The sequence below is a fragment of the Gymnoscopelus microlampas genome (genome assembly GCF_963454915.1).
Source record: "Gymnoscopelus microlampas genome assembly, chromosome: 4".
NCBI classification, from domain to species: Eukaryota; Metazoa; Chordata; class Actinopteri; order Myctophiformes; family Myctophidae; genus Gymnoscopelus; species Gymnoscopelus microlampas.
In genome coordinates this window covers 10,036,883-10,044,324 of record NC_139941.1, presented here as the reverse complement: position 1 = coordinate 10,044,324, position 7,442 = coordinate 10,036,883, and positions in this window count along the sequence as shown.

The following is a 7,442-nucleotide window of genomic DNA, read 5'->3' as shown; positions in this document are numbered from 1 at the left end:
TGTGTACAATGTTCTACTGTTACATAATGTGATGATGAGACAATCCCATGACAGCAGGGTTAATAGTGGTACTAAGCCTCTGGGTGCTTATAGCACCGCAGGCCCTGCCAGGGGCCGGTTGTGACTGCCATGCCATGCGACCCCCCCCCCCCCAGGGGGGTCACACACATACACACACACACACACGTTTGTATTACAATACTTGTGAGGACAATCAACACACACACACACACACACACACACACACACACACACACACACTGTACAGAAAACATCATTATGTACACATCATCATCATCATCATTTAACCACTGTAACCAGGGTTGCCAGATCTGCTTATTATAATTTCCCCGCAAGATTTGGTTTGAAAATAGCCGATCTACAAGCTCACAACGCGTCGCAGCGCGACGCGTTGTGAGCTTGTAGATCTGCTATTTTCAAATAGCTGATGTATATGTTAAACTGCTCATGTGGCCCATAGCCGCTGCTTTTGGGCTGGTTTTCCTAGACCTGGTTGCTTGTTTCTCTCACAGAATCTGGCAACACTGACTGTAACCCTAATGTCCCTATAGCTTGTAGGTCGGCTATTTTCTACAATCAAAGTGGCGGGGCGGCGGTGACCTAAACGTTAGAGGAGTGAGTTTGTAACCGGAGGTTTCCTGGTTTGATTCCCCCCGGTCCGGGCTGGGCTGGGCTGGGCTGGAAAAGATCTGTGTGGGGAAAGCGAATGGCCACCACTTACCCCTCCCCCCCAACACCACTGAAATGCCCTTGAGCAAGGCACGGAACCCCCAAACTGCTCCAGTGGAGTTGCTCGGTGGTCGACAGTATGAGACTGTGGCTGTACTGGTCAGCTCCCTGGTTTTAATCTGACTGTATGAGTGTGAAGCAAGGGCGTTCCTTAAAAAGAGAATTTGTTCTTAGCGAACTTCCATGGTAAAAAAAAAACCTCCCAAAATGTCTCATCAAATCCAATCCAATCCAATCCACTTTATTTATATAGCGCATTTTACAACTCAAGGCGCATTTTACAACTCAAAGTGCTGCACAGAAAATTAAAAACCAAACACACTGGGTAAGCTAAGACACATAAAAACAACAGCAAAAATACACAGCAAAAAAAGAAACAAAATAAACAACAAAAGGAGACACATCACTGAACAATACAAGACGCAGCAGCGTCAGCAGACAGCGAAACAAAACATAGACCATAGAAACTCCCACACGGGATCCAAAGCCAAGGTGTAAAGGTGGGACTTAAGGCGAGATTTAAAAGTCTCGATGCTGGGGACCAGTTTGATATGGGAGCGGATTCCATTATGTGGGGGCTACGACTGACAAGGCTCGGTCACTTCTGGTCAGTGGTGGAAAAAGTACTCAAATGTTTCACTTAAGTACAAGTATCAATACTGCAAAGTAGAAATACTCTGTTGCTTGTTATCTTGAAATCAATTCTGAAGCGAACAGGGAGCCAGTGAGGTGAAGCCAGAATCGGTGTAATGTGGTCACGCTTGCGGGTTCCAGTTAGGAGACAAGCATAAACACCTGGCATGCATGCATATAACTCAGCCTCTCATTCAGTGGTGTAAAGTAACTAAGTACATTTACTCAAGTACTGTACTTAAGTACAATATTGAGGTATTTATACTTTAGTGAAGTATTTCCAATTTTCAATACATTTTTACTTCTACTCCACTACATTTCTGAGGAAAATATTGTACTTTTACTCCACTACAATTATTTGAAAACTTTAGTCACTAGTTACTTTGAAGATTTTGATTATTATTACAAAACACACATTAACCACTTCAGCCCTATATGCATTTCAGACTAGGGATGTCCGATATTATCGGCCTCCCGATATTATCGGCCGATATTAGCATAAAAATTGATATCGGGAAAATATCGGTATCGTTTTTTGAAAAAAAAAAAATGTTTTTTTTTTTTTGCTTTATAAATAAGTTACAGGAGTTCTTACTGTATATGGTGTGTGTGATATGAAATTTGAGCTTACCCTAATCACAATAATCCCCGCATATATCGGTATCGGTTGATATCGGTATCGGTAATTAAGAGTTGGACAATATCGGTATATCGGTTATCGTTAAAAAAGCCAATATCGGACAACCCTATTTCAGACATTTGAAAATAGCAGATCTACAAGCTCACAATGCGACGCATTGTGAGCTTGTAGATCTACTATTTTCAAAATATGTTTATACATTTGGAAACTTGAAATGGGACATTCTGCATAATGAGTACTTTTACTTTTAAGTACATTTTGATGCCAATACTTTTGTACTTTTACCCAAGTATATTTTGAATTCCGGACTTTTACTTGTAACAGAGTATTTATATATTGCAGTATTGACACTTTGAGTGCTTTTTCCACCACTGGTACGGACCAACATCTGAAAACCATATTTTGGTTGAAAAAACTAAACAAAACAAAAAAAAAACATAATGGTTTACAGATTCGAAGAATGCAAGAAACAGGTTTTCATGGTTAAGCTTCAAAAAACACAAAAACGTGATTTTTGGTAGAGCAAAAGGTTTCTATTTTCTATATCATACATCATTTATTTTTTGAACATTTCTTTGGTCTCTACGTGACAGTACAAACATACAGGAAGCAATGAAAGACTAAAGCTCTGTTATTATTCTGTCAAATGAAAAATGATATCATTTCTGTAATACGTTTATGTGCAAATCATGCATTCAGCATGCACATACACACACACACACACACACACACACACACACACTCACACGCGCTGTCGTTTGTATCGTTCTATAATCTGCAGTACGAGGATCAGTAAGGGATCGTTTATACTGTAGGGGCTGATGGGATTGTTGTGATGATTACATCACAAAGCTGGGAGCCTTATGGACTTACTATATGCTGTCAGGTAGAAACCTCTTATCTCCATATTTACTTTTATGATTATTCCATAAATGATATCATACCACAGCGTCACACAACAGCATCAAAAGTAGCAGATCGACAAGCTCGAAACGCGTCGCGAAGCGACGCGTTTCGAGCTTGTAGATCTGCTACTTTTGATATTTTTGTATTTGAATCCTGAAAAGTGACATTTTTGGACATAAGAGGTTTCCACCCGACAGAGACGATATCTCCATGATGGAGGCCCACAGTATCAGTATGTTATATCCATAGGAATGGAGTACATTAGCAGCCGATGTACTCCATCAAAACAGCTTTTTATTATTATCTTGAAGTGATCTAATGTTTAGATAGTGGTGGAAGAGGTACCATGTTGAGGTACTTTTACTTTACTTGAGTATTAAAAAATAAAGGCTGACAGGAAATGGGGAGAGAGAGATGGGGAGTAACATGCAGCAAAGGCCGTCAGAATCGGGACTCGAACCCGTGACATGCTGGCAGGCTACATTGAGGCTAGGTGCCTGGACTGTTACACCGGTGGTCCAAGGCCGAGGCAATTGTAATATAGGACCATTACAATACATACATTAACCACACTGAAGCCATATTTTATACCTTGGCTGTTAAAAAAATAGCCAATCTACAACGTGAACTTGTAGATCTGCTACTAAAAAAGAAAAGAAAAGCGAGAATTCCCATTTCACAAAAGAATTGTGATATGGGACATTCTGCATAATGAGTTATTTTACTTTTCTATTTTAAGCAAGTTGTAAAGCCAACACTTTCGTACCACATTGTGATATTTTTACAAAAATAGCAGATCTACAAGCTCACAGCGCGTCACTTTGTGCCGCACTGCGAGCTTGTACATCTGCAATTTTAGACTTATTTTTGAAAAATCAAAAAAATGTTTGGGAATAGTTTTTTCAACACAAGTCTTCTCTTCTTGTGGTCCAGAAGAGAAGACCCCCACCCTGCCATAAAACATTTTCAATTGGGGGGGTCCACGGCCAAATAACATCCTCCTAGACGCGAAAATGTTTAAGAGAACCACTGTCTTACAGTATACATGCAGGAGTATTTCCTCCTCTTCCTCCACAGGTCATTAGTTTGACAGTGACTTACTGTAGTTAAAGGTATGGATTATTTTCCGGCGGACAGCAGCAGACATGAGGTGAGGGCTTTGACACGCAGCCCTGCACTAAATCCTAAACGCTGTCAGCGTGTCCCTGGGTCCACCCACCCACACTTAAAACCTGCTCCACCAGAACTACACAGCACCCAATCCATACACACATACACCCACACCCACACCCACACACACACACACACACACACACACAAACACACACACACCCACACCCACACCCACACCCACACCCACACCCACACGCACTATTACATCCTATTGATTATTCCACTGAATTCTCAGACCGTACTTTATGTTATTTATGTTGTGCCTCTGTTAATAGGCCTGTCACGATTGCGTTGGAGGCCCCCGCAGGGGCCACAGGCACAGTGTTGCTCCAATCCTCACCAAACATGGCACAAATGCTGTTCAGGGGTCACATATGTGTGGCACTATACAGCAGTGTTACAGCAGTGTCTAAACCGACGTTTCAAATGGTCATAACCAGGGTTGCCAGATCTGCTTATTATAATTTCCCCGCAAGATTTGATTTGAAAATAGCCGATCTACAAGCTCACAACGCGTCGCATCGCGACGCGTTGTGAGCTTGTAGATCTGCTGTTTTCAAATAGCTGATGCATATGTTAAAGTGCGCATGTGGCCCATAGTCGCTTGTTTTGGGCTGGTTTTCCTAGACCTGGTTGCTTGTTTCTCTCACAGAATCTGGCAACACTGGTCATAACTTGGTGACCATTGCTCTGATCAGCGCAATATAGGACTGGATTTGAAGGCCGCGTATAGTGGCTTGAAATTCTAGTTATTACACAATTGCCTCATCGCAATTATTTGAGATAATGCCATTCTTTTGTTGCGTAATCGTCAATTGTCATAATCATTTCCATGTAGAAAGTGTTCATATATTAATCTTTTCTTCCAAGAATAAAATGATTAAATATGTATGTTATCTGTCTAAAAGCCAAAAAGAAATGTCATTTTTATTCCTAGAGTTTCAATCTTCAACGACAATTATTTGAGTGACAATTAATCGTCAAGCGAAATTTCGTCATGGTGACAGCCCTGCTGTATCTGCAAACGAACATTAAAAGTGCTGTGAGTGATCATTTTAGATTTTAAAACACATTTTTAAGCTCTATAGTTTATAGTAATGATTGCTACAGTATAATAAAGTGTTTGTTCAGTAACAGGGCTTCCTGTCTCTCCAGCTCTTTAGCAGACAGAAAATAACATTTTCTCACAAAGATAATTTATCAGCATCGATTTTATAGCTCCAATTTTGTTTGCTCTCCCCTCCCCCCCTTCCCATTTCACTTGTTTATCCTGTGTCTGTATCCTGTATGAGTTATCTGTCCTGATTGAATACAATTGGTATCTTGACCTGAAGACATATTTTGTGTTTACTAAAGAGCTGGAGAGTCAGGGAGACCCCTGTTACTGAACGCTCTACATGGTAATGATGCTATCAGAATATAAAGCTATTTAACACAGCAGAATATAGAGCTATATGTAACACACACACACACACACACACACACACACACACACACACACACACACACACACACACACACACACACACACACACACACACACACACACACACACACACACACACACACACACACACACACACATACACACACACACACACACACACACACACACACACACACACACACACACACACACAAAACACTTACAGTACCTTTATTGATCTGCCCAAATCTCATGTACTGTAGGCTAGGCTACTCATTTTAAATTGACCCCCCCGTGACTTACAGTAACAGTCTCTGGGTAGAAATACTGTAGATCCACTCAATAGAGCCTGATCAGGATAATGGCAACACTGACACACTGACAAATTGACATAATATGAACTGTGTTTTTTGTTGTTGAATATTATTATTGTGTACGTACGCTGATGACAATTGTTTACAGTAGTTGTATTGTTTTATTTACGGTATCAAGCTCACCGATTCTTCCTGTAGCAGTGATGATGGACTTTAACCACTTAAACCCCATACGTTGTTGAGCGGAGTCCCTCAGGGCTTTATACTAGTGTATTTTCTATTTTTGCTCTACATTAAAGGGATAGTTTACCCAAATTAATTTATACTTTCTTTTGTCGCATTCCTAAGCCAATAATTTGATGGCCGGCAGCGGTTCCGGTAGGAGACACAAAGAGTCTCCTTTGTGTCTCCTACCAGAACCACTGCCTACCGGTCCGCTGGTCATCAAATTATTGGCTTAGGACATGCGACAAAAAAACAAAAATATCCATGAATACAAGTCTCCATGGGGTTACTAATCGATAAGAAAAAGTCATTTTGGGCGTGAACTATCCCTTTAAATATCTTCACTGAAAATAGCCGGTCGATAGGCTATTTTCACACACGCATGCACACACACACACACACACACACACACACACACACACACACACACACACACACACTGCACACACACACACACACACACACACACACACACACACACACACACACACACACACACACACACACACACACACACACACACACACACAATTTCTCCCCCTCTCTATTTCTCTGTTTTGATAAGTGAAACGTATAGAGGCATCAAGAGAACTTGATCATTGCTTCTGATCACTAAGCTACAAATAGCCCCACTAGTCTATATTGGGCATGACATGATGTCTGAAGTGCTGTTTCTACAAATGCAGTCGTAATAAAAGGAAGGTATCTGTTGTAGTCTGACACCAGGGACCCGCTCGCACAGATAAATATAGCACAACAGATGACATGGGATACCACTTATCTAGATTATGTCAAACTAACTGGAGCGATGTATAATGGTGGAAAAACTATTAACACTACTGCAGTTGTTCTCAAACTTTTACTTGTCAAGGACCCACAAAATGATATGCATTTGGCAGGGGCGGCCTTAATGATCTGGGGGCCCGTTTCAAGAGCTCATATGGGGGCCCCATATGCACCCCCCCCCCCAAAAAAACAAAAACAAAAAAAAAGTTTTTTTTTTGTTTTGTTTTTTAAATTAGAAAAAAATGTGTGGACTGAAGTTGGTTTGCTTCCACAATCCATAATGATGCATTTTCGAACTAAATTAATTAGGCTATCTGCACTTCCACCATGGACAGACAGCTAAAACAACTCACTCACATGATTCATTTGAGCTGAGCCCTGATTCAATCAGATCTACATCATCTTCTTGTATGAAATTCTTGGACGTCGGCCAGCCACAGGCGGGCCCCGGACTGGGATGCGAGTAAAACATTTTTTTTTTAAAAACAACAAAAAAAACAACTTTTTTTTTTTGGGGGGGGCCCTGAGGTTGGGGGCCCGTTTCAATTGAAACCAGTGAAACATAGGAAAGGCCGCCACTGGCATTTGG